At 42.5% G+C, this 20,570-nt stretch overlaps 1 protein-coding gene across 18 annotated transcripts in view; it reads right to left on the bottom strand.

The window, feature by feature from the left end:
* CMKLR1 (chemerin chemokine-like receptor 1) overlaps positions 1–20,570 on the bottom strand; it is a 669,482-nt gene that overhangs the window by 444,601 nt on the left and 204,311 nt on the right. The window contains exon 3 of one of the 18 annotated variants that reach the window (XR_011276191.1): positions 10,033–10,098. The exons of the other annotated variants lie outside the window; for them this stretch is intronic. The gene's annotated coding sequence lies outside the window, so the exon portion shown is untranslated. Of the gene's footprint in view, positions 1–10,032; positions 10,099–20,570 lie in introns of those variants that run through there. 18 annotated transcript variants of the gene reach the window in all.

Genomic DNA, 20,570 nt, shown 5'->3' with positions numbered 1-20,570 from the left:
GGTGGTCCGCGATGCCTGTATGGCCGGCATCGTGCAGCCCGTGATTTCTGGCTTCGCGATGCCGGTATTTGCATGTATGCATGGGTTGGAATTACCTCCTATTACCGGCATGCCGGTATTTGCTCCCTGAAGGGGCGCGTGTACGCACCTATGCCGCTATTAGTGACACCGTTGTTAAGTATGCCGCTAATACCGGGTTTCCAGGTCGGAATGCTGCGGAACGGTAAACGATGCTGGTATTACCATACCGGCATCGTTTTTCCCTTACCGGCATACCTCGTAATGAGGGCCACGGTGTTTTCCACTTCTGTCATAGCTAATTCTGCCTCATTTGCTATTAGTGGCTGTCCTAGTGGTTCTTGGCTTCCTGTTACAGAAGGCTGACTACTGTCGGAAGAGTCCTTATCTAATTGGGGCTGAAGGTCTTCTTCGTGTTGCTGTTCATTGTGCAACATTCTTTTGTACTGCGGAAAGGTCACATTGGTGATATCGCCTTCATTTGCTTTGAAAGCATCTTCATAGCAGTCCTAGTTATCTAGTATCTCTTAATCTTTTCTCCATAATTTAAAAAGTTGTAGCAGAGACATGTAATATAGTGCTTTTTGTTGAGGAGTTTTGAATGACAATTTAACATGATTAATTATGCTTCATTTGGTAAGTTTCACTAAGCTGCCTTCACAATCTGTGACTCTATATCTGCCTTTGCTTTCATCGGGTTTTATATTATTTTTGTATGCAAAGTTTTGAGCTATGTGGTATAGATACATGCTTTGCACACTGCTACTCCTGTTTGGATAGTATGTGTCCAGTAAATTGTTTTTTAAAATATCTTGGCAGTTGGGATCATTTCTGGTAATTGTTGCTATGTCCTCATATGATTCCAGAACTCTTTTTCTAGATTTAGCAGGACCAAGACTTAGCCATACTATGTTGTCTGATTTTCCGTACAAAGCAGTACCGGTTAAACGATCTGCCGCTTCATAGGCACCACATTCTCTATGAGAGAGCATTTTTATGCCTACGCTGTACAGATTCTTTGATAGTGTTTTGTCTGATGATAGGTCACCCCAGAGGTCTTGAAGCTCTGTTTTTTCTGTTTTTGTTAAGTATGCTGTAACATATCGTGCAACAGCAGTGGAATTGTCTGCAATGTACTGCACATCTATGTTTGAATTCCATAAGAGGGCAATGATTGCATTGTAATCATTGATATATTTCGATTCGTTTGTTCTTTTTATGTAATATGTGTTCTTAGGTGATTTACCTTTAACACTATGTCGAACTGAAGACATGAAGTTTTTCACTTCACCTGTTTCTGTAACTGCTCTAGGGAAACCAAAACGGCATTTGGTGTAGTATTTCCCTTTGTTTTTGTATTTCCAATGACGATATTTGCCACATTTGTGTCTTTGAAATTGTAAAATCTGCCCATGCAGGTCACTATGTGTCCGTTGTGAAGGGATTTCACAAGTGACATATTTTTGGATGAACTGCAACACAGTGGCATCAGTGTCGTGACCAAATTTAGGTGCACCTTTGATGCATAAAAGCATGTGAATATGTGGTGCTCCTCTCGCTTGGTATTCTTTTCTCCAAAAGAAGTGTTGCACTTCTCCGAGGGGAGGAACAGTTTTATTGCAAATAAAGTGTAGCATATCAATGAAACGATGATGGAACTATCTTGAGACATTAACTGGATCTAGAGAGCAAAGTTCTCCAGGTGTTAATAAATGTATGTTGGTTTTGTTGTTGTTTGATATGCGTAGGAACTCATGTAAATCTTTCCATGCATATTCTGCACAACTTAGTGTAACAAACCAAGTCGGTGGTCCAAGGTTTCTGATCATACAACGTACGTCTCTGTGCCGTCGGAACCAGTACTCTTTTGTACCACGCATGTTTGCAAACAAATTTGTTATACTTGATTGTAAAACCTCCTCTTTTTCTTGTACTTTTTGTATTAATTGCATAGCTGACATATTTTGAAAGTGGGTTCCAGATTTCAAAATGTGTGCCACTCCGTAACATAGGGTTGCTAGTTCACTTTCAAAGAGTAGGTGGAATATGTACTCCAGATTTTGTCTAAACCTGGGATCTTGCGAATAAATTCGTAATGAGCGGTATTCTGATGCTGTAATCTGATTGGGTCAATCATCGTATCTTCCAACTTTGCCAGTAGGAAATAGCAGTGGAAAAGCATGTGCTTCTATATTTTTTTCCCATATGCTCATTGGTGAACCTTTGGTTTGTCGCATTTGGTAACTTTCTAGTGCATCATCTATGCTTTCATTGGAATGCAATGGATGAATTGTGTACTGGTCCAAAAGAGTGGATACTGCAGCAGGAAGTTTTTGATGACTCTTCAATTGTTTCAGTTGTTTCCCTTAAGCTTTCTTCAATATGTATTTCCTTGTAGTATTCGTTATTGTCTTTTAGATATTGCAAGGCGTGTTAGTCTACCAGTTGCGCCAAATGTTTTTTGTCTTTTGTTGGTACACCATTTACCAAGACAATTAAAGAATGCTCTATTGAACGTTGCACTCCTAGAGTGTGTACATTTTCTGTTAGATCTGAGGCAAATACACTACTTTGCCACAAATGCCTTTCACCAATTCAGAGGGAGGTAATTTTGCTGTTTTTGGGTGAAGGCATATAATTGCTTGAAATGGGTGAACTGTTTGAATTATGATGCTCCCATACAAATTGGGTTGTTGCAGGGTTTTTGGTAGTTGGAACAATTGCAAATTATTTGTGATAGCACGTGAAGGAGTTTGGTTGTTGTCTAGTCTTGTAGTGCGGTAACTGCAATATATAAGGGGTTCACTTATTTGATATTTGTTTTCGGCTAAAAGGTAGAGAGCTAATTCAAACCATTTGGAATCTGCATTGTCTTCTATTTTGTATGCTAGGTCTATATTGTTTGTGTTCGTTTGTAAAACGTTCGGCAGGCAACACACACACACGGTTTGGTATTTCTGCCGATGCACTTTTACATTTTAGTATTTATTTTTTGTATGTGTGTAATAGAAGGTTGCTATGTGCAGAATTGTTGCTAGTCTGTTCTACAACTATTGCATTTTGTAAGTGGTTTTCACTTCCAAAATATTTTCTCTGGATACAGTCCATTTCTTCTTGTAGATATTTGGGTGTACCATGTAGAAGAGTGTTATTTAAATTGGCTAATTCTGAAGCTGGACTTTTAGCATAATATATTTTATACACTAGATTTCTTACAATTGCATGATGTATTGATATCCCTTTGATATCGTGGAAGGTGCTTTTGCAAATAGGTCCAGAAATGCAGGCTAATGAATGTACTTGTAGTCCTGTGTATTTGTGCACTGGACGGATATCCATATTTTGCAGCACTTTCATTTTAATTTTGTCTTTAACTTTCACATACTGATTGAGGAACTGACGTAAAGATTTGAAAGATTTGTTAGGAATGGAACACATTGACATGCACGCCATTTGTATACTGGACGGTCTGGTTCAGTCGAATTCAGAGGTAATTCTGAGTTTTCAGGGGATACTTTTCTAAGCAGTGTTTCTTTTTCCATGATGCTATTATTGATTTTTTCATACCCTCGTCAACTGCTATGGATGGCAATTGTGTTTGTTTGAATTTGTTTGTATGCTTCTTCATTAAAATATGGTTCTGTGGTTGTTGTGTGACTCCATTCACCTCCACAAATATGTAAGAAGTTATTTTTGTTCACATTCCGTATATTGATACGTTTCTTTTGTAGTTTGGTGCTTAGTTTTGTTAGTGGTTTCATCCTATTTAACACTAATATAACAAACTTCATTTTGAGAATGATTGCACTGTCTACGAGAGCTTGTAGGATTAATTTTCTACGGTAGATTTTAAGGGTTGAGGATGATTTTGGTCCTCTTCTTATTAGATTCTGAAGGACTCTGTGGCGAAACATTTTTGCTAAAATACTTTTTTTACTGTAGGTTCTTGGTACTATATCAGGATTAATAGGAGCATTGTTAGCAGTACTGGTAGCCATTTTTTTGTGAAGAGTTTTGTGTTTCGTGCCACATTTTGTTGGAGGAGGTAAAGTTTTGGTAGTTGAAGCTTCCTTTGTTTCGCTAAATGACTGTATTAGCTGTTTTGTTCCAACGTTCTCTACAAATTCTGCTACAGATGGATGCTTAGGTTGGACACTTTTATTTGTATTTGTTCTACTTCTGCGTTCCTTTCTATGGACTTGCTTTTTGGTAGGCATTCTTTGGGGTCTGTTGAAAAAAAGAAGGCATGGTTTGGTCTGTTGTACAATGTATGTGTGCTGTGTGCATGTGTGCATGAGTTTGATGGGGAAGCTCTGTTGTGATGGTGTGTGCATGTGCATTTGCCTCTTACAATGATTTGGGAAGGCTATTTTTCTGTTTGTATACTACTACAATGTGCTTCAGATGAGAGTACAAAGTAGGCTAGTGGTGAGGAGAAGCATTAATAGTAAACGTAATGGCATAAAATTGAAACAGCTATTTGTTTTCTAGTACTAACATTCTAAGGCTTCTGTATGTTATTTGAGTTCCAAACACACAGGGATTTGTGAGCCATTCTGCCTGTTATTCTTTGTTTAATAAATGGGGATTTGTGGGTGGAAGGGTTCAGAAATCACTGTTTGCTTTGGTGCGCAAATTAAATACATAACCCACACAGTCTTTTTGAGGAATAGTTAGAATATAAAGGTTGTACTGTTCTTACTTTTTTTTGCAGATTTACAAGGTTTCTTTGGATATGCCGTTTGCAGTGTAGAAGCTGTTGATTTTCAGGAGAGTAGTCTTCACTGCGATTGTAAAAAGAAGAAGTTAGTAACTTTGTGTGTTTAAAGCAGTTACTGTACACGTTAATTTTACATCTTTCGTCAGAGTATTCTCCTTTGATATTTCAACACAGTGCATGTGTGCATTTCACTTCACTATGTGCTGCCTTTGTATGTCACTTGTAGTATGTTAGTTGCACGTATTTCAGAAATGAGTAACATTTTTAGGTTATGAAAATGTCTTGTTTCTTTTAAGCTGCGTTATCTATAGCAGAGAGGTTTGTAAGCGATAGGTCATTATAGTAGATGGGAAAAATGTCTGTACTTTCATATTATAAGTACGATATCGAAAAATCAGGAGACCCTCAGAGGGAGATGTCACCACAGCAATCGGGAGCGTTTATTTTTCTCATACGATCGCATTGAAAGTAGCATTTATGTAGGCGGTACACAGTAACATTGTGCCATTTTCTAATGGAAAATCGAGTTTCGCTCTAAATAGGGAAGGTTGTAACGTATGTATAGGTCATGCGGGAGACAATAAAAAGTAGTGAAGTTTGTCAATGAAAAATTGGACATCTAGCACTTAAAAGGGGAGTGTTGGTATGTATTGGCTATGCAGATTTAGTGGCATTAATTTGTTTAATAGAAATCATAAGGGTTGCACATGTTCTCTGATTAAAATATGCATACCTGTACTTTATACGCATGCATGTGCGCATGCATGGAGCTGTACGTAGAAATCCGCGACACTTACACGGTAGTTTTTGAAGTAGGTGCTTTGCAATGATATGTGACTTGCATTCAGAGTGATCAATAGGACATTTGAAATGTGAAATTTTGATGACAGAGTTAGATGTAGGGATGTTGAATGTGATTGGTAGATGGTTGTGTGACTGCTTAGTTGTGTCCAATGATGGAATGGATTCGCGAGTGGAAAGGGTAGAAGGACTGGCTAAGAGTTACGTGCCGCACGTAGACAATGCTTGTCCGCGGATAGGGCGTGTCACATACGGTTTCTACAGCAAATCCAGCATGGAAAGGGGACTGTAGGCATTAGCCAATCAGATGTTCACATTACTCTTTTGTGTCGAAAGACGGTGCGTATACTGAAGATGGCAGATGTGCAGAGGGTCAGTGTTTTGGTCCTTGGAGATATTCTTGTCAATGGTTTACAGCACTATGCCGAAAGTAGGCATGTGTCACACCATTTGATTGTGAGAAGAGTGGAGGGGGTGTGGAGCGCTGAGACTGATCGCAATGATGTGGCAATTCTCCAAGTTTGCACCGAGATGCGTACGATGACCACTCCTCATGTGGTACTTGCACTACGGTACTTGCCTTTTGGCTACGTGAGTTCACATACTTTGTTGGAAGATTTGGAACAGTTTGTTCCAGCAGTCATGAACATCTTTCCAACTGCAAAATTATTTTTTTCTGGGTTAACTCCTAGAGGGAAATGGGACAACAGTTCTGTTTTCTGTCCTGATCAAAGTATTGGGAGGTGTAACATCAATCGCGGCATGCATGCTTTTATGTCACGCGCTGGTATGTTTTTCTGCAGCCATGAGAACATTGTTCCCAGTAATGCGGCTTATTTTGAAGCAGATAGTGTTGCGTTATCTTCTTTGGGAAATGCCATGTTCTTTTGGAATGTGAGGCTTGCTTTGGAGAAGGTTCTGTAATGGTTGTAGGAGTAAAGTAAGAACAAAAAATATAAAAAACAAAACAAAAAAACGGGTGTCTGTAAGGCATCTGCCCAAAAAAAAACCTGCTCTTTTCAGAGCCCACCTTAAAGGGGAAAAGGGGAATAATATTTTAATGTACAGTCGTCATGCTCTGATCCTGTAGGTGTCCCTGAACATGGCAGTAGTTTGCAGGCGGCGTTTATTACCAATGAGGATTCCGGGGTGGAGACGCATGCAAATGAGAATGTGAGAAGGTAGGGATTGGTCAGTAAAGTTCAGTGGCTGTGTTCTGTATGGAGAAATTTAGTGAGAACATCTTTTCCCTGGCAGAAGACCAGACAGCCATGGCTCTGTGTGCTCGAAAACAGATTATCTGGATTTTGGGAGACTCATGGATACATTGGTTGAAGGTGCATGCAGAAAGTTGTGGTCTATGTGCAGATATTGAATTTCCTCATGTGGAAGTGCACTGGCATGGCATGCGTGGAATGAGGTGGCTGGACTTGGTACCTCTGTGTGCAGCTTTACAGACAGAGCGTCATCCTGATATACTTTCATTCATTGTGGAGGAAACAATTTAGGCCATGTCTCTGGAATTTCTTTGCAATTTGGAATGAAGGAAGGACTTGCGAAGGTCATGGACATGTTTCCAAATTGCCAAATAGTTTTTTCCCTGTATTACACAAAGACAAATATGGCTGCGTTCTTCTGCATTTGGTCCACAAATGGAGAATGCGAGGCGCAATGTGAATAAGGCTGTTTGTGCCTTTCTAAGAGATGTTGGCATGTCCTTATTCCACAATGAAAACATTTTGTTTCGCAGCTCTTTCATTTTTCGCAGAGATGGAGTCCATCTCACATATGCTGGCAATCAGATTTTTCTTCGCAATGTACACATTTTTTCTTCGCAATGTACAAAATGCATTGCGACTTTTTGGGGGAATTATAGTCACCTATTTGGCAATCTGTTTTTTCCAACCACATTTTTTGAAGCACACACAACACCACCGAAAGGCTCTTTTCAGAGCCACCACTTACTCCCATGAAAAGGTCCATTGGTTTTGCTACGCATGCACCCTCCATTTTTGTGTGTCCTACAACTGTCTGCAGACTTTTCCAAAAATGACCGGAGGCCTACAACGCTCACTTGATAGTTCAATTGTTAAACTGAGAAAGACGGCTCTGAAAAGTGCCTTTTTTGTATTTTTGATTATTTTCCAGTTTACTGCTTTTGAAGACACGACACACTAGGAGAGGAGGGCAAAGGGGGGTAAGGAAGGGACACGAACCACAGGGATAAGAAGGGCAGGTGGAGAGAAAAAGATATAGGGTGGGCTTTAATTATGTAGGGAGCAGTTCTTCTGGTGCTCCGTGACTGTAGCCTCAAAAGCACTTTGAAGACTCTCCCCCCTGCAGAGTACTGTGTCACAGTACACACACAATATTGTGACCCTCAAAAGGTACGGGACAACAGCATCCCGAATGGCTTGTGAGGCAGCTGGAGAGATGCGCACCCCTTCAGGAGTGTCTCTTGTGGTGAGAGGATCGGACCCGGAGGATGCTGTGGAAGAACTCAATCTACTACATTCTTCACGTGGCACCACCTTGCGAATGTCCACACTGCGGAACGAAGTTAGGTGTCGCTTCATGGTTGTCATACCAAAGCTGTGCGCACCAGATCTCCCGCGACTGAGCACCAACTGGCACTGGTTACACTTGACCAGGTTCGCTCGTGCTTTCGGTACGTTCCCTAAAACGAAAAACAACCACCACACCCACAATTCCCGGCGAGTGTGTGTAGTGCGGAGTTCCTCCACCTCATTCTCTTCTTCCTCTTCTTCCTCAATCTCTACATCCTCACCCATATAGCCCTCTGCAGGCCCTTGGGGAGGTGGTGGCGGTGGAGGGTTTGGGGGTGGTGCTGAGGCTAATGAAGCAACAGTAGCCATGGATGCCATAAGGATTAGTTGCCTAATGGTCCCTACAGCAGTAAAGGCAGCATTACTCAAACTGCTATAGCCAGAAGCACAATGAAGATGAGCTCGGGGGTGTGGCCATTTATAGGGATGGAGGGGTGCGCCTCGTGACCATATTGATCACTCAAAAGCGCTGCAAAAATTCTAAACGACATGTTCACAGGTAGAGCTATTGTATGGGACACATGAAATGGTGATTTTATACTGTGAAATAATTTCCCATGTATGTATAAGTTCTTTTGTAATGTTGCAGAAGCAGACAAACTGCGCACATTAATCCACACGCTCAGCGTGGGTGCGGTCACATGAGGACGTCCTGAGCATATCCGTGAGGGAAATGCGTGCCCACTGGACAACAAATGCAGACTATCAAATGTGCGCATGTCCGCCAGTGTTCTACGGACAGTGTTAGGGTCCTGAAACCAATTAAAAGTGCAACACAAGTGAGACGGACAGTTAGGACAGGCGCAATGTTCGCAGTACTTATGGGTGTTCTGCGCATGTGCGTACATGATCTGATGACTGTACGGACAGGTCAAGTGTCCTTAGGACACCTCCATTTTGTTTGACAACGTACATGCTGGCCACCACGCCTGTTCTACGGACAGTTCCGTCTTGGTTGCGGACGATACGAACAGGTATAGTGTCCTTAGGACACTCCCATTTTGCTCCATTTCAGACATCCCGGACACCTGGTGTGTCCTAGGAACATGTTTTATCCCGTTTGTGAACGGTACGGAGAGGTATAATATCCTTAGGACGTCCCATTCTGTTAATTTACGCACAACTTGCACAGATGGTGCGTTCTAAGATCAGTTCCATCTTGGTTGGCATTGGTACGGGTAGGTGTATTGCTGTTAGAACATCCAAATTCTATTGCTTACGGCTAGCTCGTACAGGCGTGCTGTTCGCAAACATTTTAAGTCTTTTTTTAAAAAAAAGTTTCCTCAAACCCTTTGACTACAACAAATATACAAAATCCTTCTAAAACCACACACACACTTCAATCAACAGAAAAACAGGGGAAGCAGATACTGACACGAAAATAGGGGAATTAGGGTTCAACACGGGCTGATTGTGAGGAGATGATTTGTGAGGGGAAGAAGGGATGGATGTTTCATCAAAACATCTATTTTCTTCTTGAAGGTTTGGGGATGGTTCACTAGGAAATGCAGAAGGAGGGCAGGTACTGGTGAGACAGTGAAAACGTATTTTTCCACTCACACATTCCTCCACAAATTCCCTTAAACTGTTAAAATTGTCATTAAGTGTGTCCTTCTTCAGTTCTATCCTTTTCAGCCTGTCTTCTTCTGTGTCGTTTGTTAGCCTTTCTTCTTTTTTTCCTGGTCTGTTAAAAATAAATATATATATGTTAAATGCCCATAAAATACTGACCATTATTTTGCTTATGCAGAGCACTGTGTACCATTGTTATCGCTATATTCAGACATTTGCCCATGCAGAAAATTCTCCTCCAGCCTCTCCAAACTACTGCAAATTTCTGTGTCAAAACAATAGAAAGAAATTATTTTGTCTGCCCCTCATACCAAAAAAAGTACACACACATATAACAAAAATGAAGTTCACTTACTATTTTGTTGTAATTTGTCTTCATTGTAGTGCGTGCGTCTACTGTCGATCCTGGCTGCAGAGTTTCTGTGAGGTAATTACGTTGGAGGTATACTTTTTTTTGTTATGGTATAATCCATTTCATTCTACATGGTCATTAAATGCATGGTTTTTGTTTTAGACGTTTAGGTTTCCCTATTTATTTACTAGTACTTATAATGTCTTTATGTGTCCTTTTTCAAAGTTGAGCATTTTTTGTATAAGACAATAGTACGATTTCAGATACCCCCTGACTGTTTGGGTACTGTTGACCTCGTCCGCGCCCGTCCGCAGACAGGCGCTCAGTCCATGCCTTTCAAATATCAATAGCGAGGGGGTTCTGTATGTTCTATGTTACATGTCTGTAAAGTAAGCAGATTATACTACATATCTCCCAAGATCACATGATGATAGTGTATATTCAGCAAAAAAACTTTATTAACGTAATGTTATGATTAGGTTCCCCTTCAAAAAACCTGTGAAATTCAGTAAAAAAAAAAATTTGTTAAAGGGACGTTATGGTTAAGTTGCCCTACTAAAAACCTGTACAATTCAGTAAAAGAAAAAACGTTGTTAAGGGGACCTTATGGTTAAGTTGTGCTACTAAAAACCTGTGAAATTCGCAATTTTTTTTTTTATAAACGTGACATTATGGTTCAAAGTAAAACTGAAAAACCCCTGAAATTCGCCAGTTATGGTAGGCTAAGCAAGCATAACTACCCGCACCACTGTGCACTGCTAACACTAACACCCAGGACATCAAAGATGACATCACAAATGTCATTGATGACATCACTGATGACATCACATGTGTAGCCCCTTCGTTTTTGTTCACTGCCATATCTAGGCCAGGTGGGTTTATTTACTGACAGTCAGAAACTTAACTTTCAAAAGGTATTTATTACATATATAGATATTGCTATTCTCACATGTACTTACAATACTTTCTTTAGATTTTAATCACATTTTATGATGTACATATATATGATAGTTTTATGATATATGATAGTTTATTTATACAGCGCCTATACACAATGTGTTTCAAAGCGCTTCAAGGCAAGGGAGGGAACAAGGGAAAATACAATGACATTCGTACAGGCCAAGAACAGTAAGTATGTGAAATTAACTATCGTACTCGGCCTGACGACATTTCAGATAGTGCAAGAGCCAAGACATAGATAAGGAAGGGAGGGGGAGAGTGGGAAGGAAATGGAAACAGACAGGCGACCACCGTACTAGGCCTGATGACATTTCTGGCAGAGCCGGAGAAAAACAAAAGGTGAGGGAGAGGGGTGCAGAAAGGGAGGGGAGGAACAAAACAAGCGACTATCATACTAGGCCTGACGATATTTCAGATAATGCTTGGGGGATGGGTAGGAAAAAAACAGTAATGGTAGGGTGGAGGAAACAGACGAGGTTGCTATCATATTAGGTCCATGGACAATTCTGATAGAGTCAGTGCATAGAAGACAGTAAGGGGAGGAGATAGGAAACGGGAGAAGGGAAAGGAGGAGAGAACATAGAGTAAGCAGTCAAAAAGAGTGGCGAAGCAAGCGTGGAGAGCGAATACAAATGCAGAAGTCAGTAGTAACACATAATATTTCAATCCAGGATACAAGATGAAGATGAGAACAGCATGATTCAGGGCCACCATGAGTACAAGATGCAAAGGAAGTCCAGCATAAGAGTTGAGAAAGAGTGACACACTGTGAATGAATGAAGTCCATAAAAGTCAAATCCAGCATTGGCCACAAGATGGTGATGGTGAAATCAGAATGTATCAGGACAGACTCCTGCAGAAGTAGGCTGGAGGAGGTTGAGGGGGAGCAGGGTAGAATAATCAAGCAAAACAGACAACACCTGTGTGCGAGAAGGGGGGGGCACAAGGGAACATCACAGGGGGATCAGAGAGGGTGCGGATGGCCTGTGGGGACAGAGGGGGATAACACATGTTGGGGAAGAAGCAGGCCTGAAACACAGCTATCATTTTTGTGCGTGAATACAATCATGTAGATTATACACAGTTGCTAATGATATTGGGCCTCATTACTGGTCGGGCGGTCCGGAATTAACAGTGGCGGTAAACCCGCCGCCACTGTTAATTCTGGCCTGCCCGATCCCGAGTCCTGCAAGCGGGAGGTGATCTTCCTGCCAGGTCTGACCTGGCGGGTTGAACACCTCCCGCCTGCAGGCGGACGTGGAAACACCAGCACCATCACGAGATGGTGCCGGTGTTTCCATTTCCCCATTCCCATTGAGTCCTATGGGACTCAATGGGAATGGGGATTTATACCATTCCGCCTCCGGGATTCCCAGCACACCAGGGTCATAATGCCCTGGTAATTCCGGGAGTCACGGAGGCGGAATGGTAATACGAGTCCGGCGGGGACCGAGGGACTCGGAATGAGGCCCACTGTCTCTTGTTTGCTTACTTTACTCTCCATATATAAAACCCATATTTGTATGCATTGTAGTTGACTTATGTTTTGCGTGCATTACTACAAATATGTAGTAAGTGATGCATTATTAGCAACTTAGTACATGTTTCACAGACCAGAACAGTCTGATATAGAAGCATTTACCGTTTTATTATACAACTTTGGAAAGTACAAATATAGCACCTCTGTGGTGTATGCTGCAGCCAATACCTACATTTCTGTATGAGTAGGTTCCTGAACTAGAAAGAACACTGCAATGGAATTTTCTTTAGAACACTACATTGCGTGATGAAGTATGTAGTTTATTACACATGTCCCGATATCCCCTGATACTTTTTTGCCAAAATTACATTCACAACCCCTTGTCTGAAAAGTAAATACACATGTGATGTCATCAGTGATGTCATCAATGACATTTGTGGTGTCATCTTTGATGTCCTGGGTGTTAGTGTTAGCAGTGCACAGTGGTGCGGGCAGTTATGGTTGCCTAGCCTACCATAACTGGCGAATTTCAGGGGTTATTCGGTTTTACTTCGAACCATAATGTTTATAAAGTTTTTTTTAGGGAATTTCACAGGTTTTTAGTAGCGCAACTTAACCATAACGTCCCCTTAACAACGTTTTTTTTGTGATATATATATATATATATATATATATATTTTTTTTTTTTTTAGAAAGTTTTATTCACATACAGTAACAAACAACAGGTATCCACATTATTTACATAACATCCTTTGTTTGTAGCGACCAATAATGAATACAGATGTTGTAAGTGTACTGAAAATGTAATCCACAACCAAAGAGAATCTGTGATGTGCTTGCTTGTATGCTTCAAATTCAACATAGTCTGTAGGCAATTGTCAGTGACTCTAATAGTTCCTAGTGCTATCCCCCCTTTATATAACATACATCGCACCTTAGCAAACAGCATTTCCAAGTTGGCATATTCACGGGGGCTCTCTCTCTCAGAGGGGCAAAACATTGCCTGAATCAGTGTGTTCCAAGAAGGTATGTCTGTGCTCACTTCTCTCATCCCACAATATACTGCTCTGTACCAAGTTGTGGTCTCGACCATCACCAAGCGCTTTCAGTGTGCCCATCATGCTTCGATTCTCTGACACTCGGCAGACTTCCATGCCATTGTGATTCTGCGTTTGGCCAACATGTAGATTTGGTCCTTCATCATGGTAAGTTGTGCTGTGTGTTTTTAACCCTCTCGGGAAGAACCCCAACAAGCAGACTTCCTGGGGGCCTTGAGTGCATCTGTATCCTGCCCTTACCACTTTGTCTTCGATCACCAGCCAGAACTTTCTGATCACTGGGCAGGTTCATAACATGTGTATAATGGTTGCTAGGTCATGAGCAAATCTAGGGCAGTTAATTTCCCCTTCTCCTCGAAACAGTGATATCCTGTGGGGAGTCAAGTATGCTATGTGTGTAATACACAATTGTATACTTTTAAATCTGGAATTCTTAGAGACCTTTTTAGTGAATAACATAACTCTTGTTCATTCAACATTTGTAGATGTCTTACCCAGGTCTTCCTCCCACTTTGAGTGTACAGCTAGGTCCGTTTCACTTTGTTTGTTCAGAAGCAATGCGTATAATCTAGAGACCACATGTTCCCCCCTCTGCCATATAGTACATGTTCACAAGCACCAGGCCACTCTCAATGCTCTGTGTCAATGATGTGAAGTCCATTTATTTCCCTTCTTGTAGCAAATCTCCTAATGTAACTATCCCGTCAGTTTCCTAGTACCTCCTGATCTTTTTTACGGAGTCAGGCTTGTTCCCAAACATCCCTACCAGTGGGATATTTAGGGAGTAGGGGTCCAAGGTTCCCATGATTTTCCAAGTGGCGTGCCGCAATTCCCTGCCAAGCAAGAGGAGCTAAGGCGGGTGCAAATGGTGGCCTTATCCCAACCATAGCACATCCTTCTGTTAATATTGCCAGATCGACAATGCAGGAGTGTTGGATATAATGAAGTCTCATCCGCTAGCCACCTCATTACGATCTGTAGCTGCCCTGCTGATTAATATATCTCAAAATGGGGTAGTCTGATCTACCATTACTGTGGTCTCTAAACGGAGTACTTAATGCAATGTTGTTCCCTTTCCCTTCCCATAGGAACACTTTAGCTACTGAATCTAATTTACTAAATAACCTTGTGTGTATCTTACAGGGTATGTTAACTAAATGGTATAATAAGCGACATAGCACTACCATTTTCCAAAAACCGGCTCTGCCCACCATTGACAGGGGTAGCCTCTTCCAAAATAACATGGATTTTATAATGTTATCTAAGACCCCCTGTGTGTTGTGTTCATGCGAGGATACAAAATTGTTCCACACATTTACTCCTAGGTATCGGAAGGTGCCTGTTTTCCATTTCAGTCCCAGGTCAGGCAGTTGATCCAGATTCAAGCCTTTGAGGCTTGCACTAGGAATAAGCAGGACGTGCCATGGCTAATGGGGATGCTGGAGAGCTCCACGAAATGGTCTTTTATATCCAAAATATACGGTAAACTGACTTCACGATTATTGACATAAAGTAACATATCATCCGCATACAATGAAACCAGATGCCTGACCCCGTCAATTGAGATACCTGCCTCTGCATATTCTGATTTTAGGAACACAGCTAGCATTTTGAGGGCAAGGATAAACAGTATCAGGGACAATGGGCAGCACTGTTTAGTGCCTTTGTGCAGTTTGCATGCTTTAGAAATCTGCTTCCCTGTCCTCACCCTAGATGTGGGTTTGGTGTAAACTAACCTGACCCACCTAAAGAATCCTGCCCAATACCAAAATGTCTCAAGGTCTCATTCAGCAAGTCAGTCCGATCTGACAGAGTCAATTGCCTTGACCACATCTAGCAAGGCCACTACGCAATCCACCTTTAGGTGTTTTGTGCTTTCTATCACGTGGTGGAGACTTTGCAAGTTCCATGAAGTGTTCCTCCCCGGGATATACTAGTTTGGTCAGTGTGTATCATGGCCTCAACTATTCTTTTTAGTCTGTTTGCCAATAAGGCTGTGAGGATCTTGCAATCCTGGTTGACCACAGAAAAGGGCTTAGAAAAGCCGCAATCCTGCAGGGGTTTGACAGTTGGAGCAAAGGCACTATTATAGACTTTCTCGAACTTTGGGGCAACATTGCCACCTGATTAACTTCTTCAAGCATCTCTAGGAGTTTAGGCACTAATGTCTCTGCGTATGTCTTGTAAAATTCCCCTAGTAATCCGTCTGGCGCTGGGATTTTACCAGAGATTAGGTTGTTACAAGAGACATAATTTAGGGAAGTGTGAGTGGGGAATCCAGCCATGTCTACTTGCTCCCTGTCAAACCTGGGCAATTGTATCTGCGCCAGGGCCTCTTTGATGTCTATCTCACATCCTTCTGACCCCATTGAGAAATCTCAATATCTTGAGAAAACGTCATTGATCTCAACCGGAGTTCTCACAGTAACACCTTTCTCATCCTTAAAGGCACTAATCTTCTACCATGGGTCTTATATGTGGCACAGCCACGCCAGCAGTCTATCAGGTTTGTCCCCTTCTGCATGTATTATCTGCATGCATTTGGCAAAGTCAAATTTGCCCAGCCTTTCCCATTCAGTGTCGCATTTTTGATGCAGAACAGTTAGGCTTTCAGCCCCCTCCTCTGCCTCCTTCCTTCCGCATTCTGCAGTCTCAATTTCTGCTTGCATTTTTGTAAAGTTTTCCAGTATGTCTTTCCTGAGTCCTCCCATCATGCCAATGGCTTCCCCTTGCAATACTACTTTAAAGGTATCCCGCAAAGTACTGGATCTCTCAACACTGCCCATATTAGTCTCAAAGTACTCCTCTGTCATATCTTCAAGGTATTAGCTAAACGTGTCATCATGCAATGCTTCCACCCTTAGTCACCAGGTGGGGATCAATGGTCTGGACAAAGTACTCTGCGATGTAGCTATCAATGGGGCATTGTCAGAGAGTACCCTGGCCTTGTAATCTATGGATTTGAATTCACCCAAGGTTTCCCGACCAGTGAAGATATAAACAATGTGATTGTGCATCTTATGTGAGACTGAGTATTGTGAGTAGCTTTGAGCATTTCTGTCTCTAATTCTCCAAATATCGACTAGTTCCAAGTGTCTCAGCAGGGAACTTAAGGCCTTGGCTGTGGGGGAAGGTTTCCGATATTTATCATCTGATCTGTCCATGATGAGGTTAAGAGTGCAGTTAAAGTCTCCTCTCAAATCCACATGGCCCCCCTGTAAGTAGTCATTTTCGTGAAGGTGGAGTTAAAAAAGGCTGCAGCATCTTTATTGGGGAAATAGGTGTTTATAATGCACACCTTCTTTTTTCAGAGAAACGTATGTACAGTACCATTCTGCCCTCACCATCATGTTTGGTTTCCGTCAGTTGAAAGGGGACAGATGGTGCAACCCATGTGAGAACACCTCTAGCATATGTGGGGAATGGGGAGCCATACAGTTTCCCGCCACACTTCCTAGCTATCAAGTTTTGCCTGTTGGCTGTTAGGTGCATTTCCTGCAGTAATGCAATTTGTACCCCCATCCTTCTTAAATAAGCATGCACTTAAAATCTCTTGATGTAGCCATTAAGGCCAGGTGATGATGATTTTCAAGTTGTTAGCCATCTGACATATCTCCTTGGGTTCTGTCTCTCCCCATAGACCCACCTCTTAGTCAGTTTGCAGTTTCAATATCTCCCTTCTAGCCTGTACAATCCACAGAGGTCAGCGTAGGTGGCCAGTGCGCATCTGGTGGACATGCCCTAACTATCTAAAGGGAGCTGCTATCCACAACGATATCACCCAGACATGTACTTGTTTATCTGTGTTACATTGATAACATTCAAAACCACCAATAAACAGCACTAACATACCAAACAAAACATGTTGAAAAAAGGGGAAAATAGGGGAGATAAAACAAAAACCATCTCCCAAACCATATAACAATGGCCCAGTAGCATATTGCATACTCAGGCCCAGCTGCCTCTCCCGCCTCTTCCCTTCTAGGAGTGTGCAGCAGTGTGTTGCCTTAAATCAGACATCTTAAGGTACAATCTCAACTTTGGTGCTGCAGCTGCTGGTGCAGACAGCCATCATGGCTCTAGTTCCGTTTTCCTATATCGTATTGTTTCTTGTTTCCACTGTCTACTACTCTTTCACGTGCCGCTCTTGGGTTTGAAAGAAAAAGGTTATTCGTGTGTCATGTCGTCAGAATGCTACAGTGTGTTATTCCTCCTGTCTGGAAGCTGTCCAGGAGTGCGCCTCTGCGATGTCATCAAAAAAGTGCAACCTGCCATTGTAGAGCACTTTGCTCCTGTTAGAATAAATGAACATATATCGTATATTTTCTCAACTTAGCCATTCCTTGGTGGGGGCCAAACATTGCTCTGCGCCATTGTGCGTAGTCCGGGTATACACCCAGCTTTGTGGACACACACACAATGTTACTTCCCTCTCTGGAAAAGTTCAAGAGCCTTTCCCTCTCTTTGTAGTTCATAATTCTTGCAATCAGTGCTTTTGGGGGCACCGGGCAGAAGCCTCCTTGCCAGGGGTCTACGTGCATGCTTAACTGTAAAATTGTGCGTTAACAAGCCGGGGGCAACTTTGCAATAGTAGAATTTTGACATATGACTTTCGGTTGTTGCCCTCTTCTCCTTCAGGCAAAGCAAGGATCTTGATGTTATTGCTCCTGGCTGTTCCTTCAGAGTCTTCAACTCAATGTTCCAGTACCCCCACTTTGTCAATCAGTTTGGTTATCCCACAATTGTGTGTCTGCAGTGTCTAGACGATCGGCTAGTGCACACACATCCTGCCTTACTAGGCTGACACCCACAATGACCATATCTACTTTCTGTTCTACAGATCTACAGACTCCTTCAATGCTGCAGTTGCTGCAAGAATGTGGCTCTCTTCCTGTTGCCTCATCGATGGCGAACCAGTTCCCTCTGTAGTGGTTGTGGGCGGCTGAGTTGTGTTTACTCCGTCCTTTCACGTGACGTCCTCCATGACTGTCTGTTTGGCCTTACCCTTGTACTGCCAATCAGGCATTTGTGGCTGAGATAGGAGCGCTGGGTGAGAATGAGTAAATGGAAGTTGTGCAGTTTTAACTGTGCATGGGCTCAATGTATTATGGGGAAGCCTTGCAAGCCAGGTCTTGGAAGTCGGTCAAAATGTCAGCAGGGATGATGCCCTGTCCTCTCTGGTGAAGTGAATCCTACTTGTGACCAACCACTACCACTGACCCTTCCACCCCACAAGAAGTGTCTACAGCCCAACTGAGTTCCAAAGTATGCAATCCGGTGGTCACACTCACGCAGTGCTACTGGTATCACACGTACTGTTCTCTAGGTTGGTCTCTTTTGTGGTCACAGCCTGTTCCGATGCACCCAGTATTAAGGCACCCTGTGCTTCTTCCTTTCCCAAGATTGCCACTATATATTATCGCAGGGAGTTCAAATTAGGAGCACTCAGGGATGCTCATTGGACAATCGCTGATTGTGTGCTTCAACATGTGTCAGGCGGTCTCAGCTAAACAAGCCATGGACAGCAATAGCAGGGACATCAGCGTATTCCATAAGCCAGCACTTCACATGCTGTGGAATGGGTGCATAGTGGAGGCACTGAGGGATGTTTAAAGCGCATCTATGCAGTTTGTGGCCTCAGAAGGTTTTGCGCACTAAGTGTAACAGAAAGTGTTCAGTAGTGTTGGGGATAGCTCATAAAAGGGCTCCACAGAGGCAATTTGGCCTCCTCATGGACCTCTTTCGGTGCAATCGCCAGCATATAATTGGCACAGCACTTTCTCACCCGGGATCTCCACAGCCTCCGTCTGCCCGACAGGCTCTGCCGTTCTCGCAGTGCAGTCTCCCTGAGCTTCTCCAACAATTAGAAGGTCTGTGCGTTTACGCGCAGCATTCCTCAGTCCTTACCCGCCAAAGGGACCTTGTGCGTGTCTTCCATCCCATGCTCCCATCCCTCAACTTCTGCGGGCACCCCTTTGCAGGGATCCATTTATAAAGACCATATAGTCTCCCTCTGTTTTCCAGTCACCTCAGGAGCCACACAGCAGGGGCTCTCTAGCTCCTCACCGCACAATGAGATGCGGCTCCTATAGCCAACCCTCACCCAAGCCGCAGAGCAGGTAAGGATCTCAATCAGAACGCTGGCCAAGCTGCCCGGTTGAACCATTAACAGCATACAGGGGAAAGCTGTGTGAAAACCAATTGGGCATATACGGTGCAAAAAGTGGAGTAAACCGAGAGGGAAATTCTAGACTTCTAAGAAATGGTGATACAAATAAAAGTGATTGTTGCACATTTCCCTGATTGCAGATCGAATTCCACCCCTGAATTCCACGTGCCTCAGGCCTGATAAGGCAAACAAAAAAAGGAGCCTCTTATTTGGACCTGTTGTCTGATTCTCAATGTTTTTTTTTTCATGGACTTGGCTCTCAACACAAGTACAACTGTCAAATGCAGTGGCTGTCGTCGACCACTCAATTTTCAGCTCCCATTTTCCATCTTCATATTGGGTCTATTCAGGGAGGGTATACATTTCTGCCATCCCATTACACATGAACACATTTGCGCATTTGGCAAATGAAACCCTCTCGGTGGAACTTGGCCAAGTGCAGCTCAGCGATTTGCCTGTCCATTCCTTTGTTCTTCCCTTTTCAGACTCGGGAGCAGTTTGCTGCATATTATTTTGGAATAAAGTGCATTTTCATAGATGTTCGCCCTGTAAATGAACATCCATAATGTGCTTAAAAAAATAAAATACTACTACACATATACTTTTTTTAATGTATTAGATATGCAATCGAGCATTTTCCGACTGTTTATGCACCTATTGTATTGCCGTAGAACATTGTTTTACTATTGTGTCTTTGCTGCCCTTGGCAGCTCTGTAGAATGGACGCCCCCGTCGTACCCTTTGTTCTTTTCCGGCACTCTTCTACCCAAATTGCTTGTGCTTGTTTTCCTCTTGCTGTTCTTGACTCGTTTAATTAATGAGCATAACTGGATATGGCCTATTTGAAATAAAGGGTTCCCTGAAATTGTTATT

This window comes from Ambystoma mexicanum, chromosome 10 (assembly GCF_040938575.1).
Source record: "Ambystoma mexicanum isolate Mex_15411 chromosome 10, UKY_AmexF1_1, whole genome shotgun sequence".
NCBI lineage: Eukaryota > Metazoa > Chordata > Amphibia > Caudata > Ambystomatidae > Ambystoma > Ambystoma mexicanum.
Note: the sequence above shows the minus strand (reverse complement) of the source record. Positions and strands in the feature narration are given on the sequence as shown.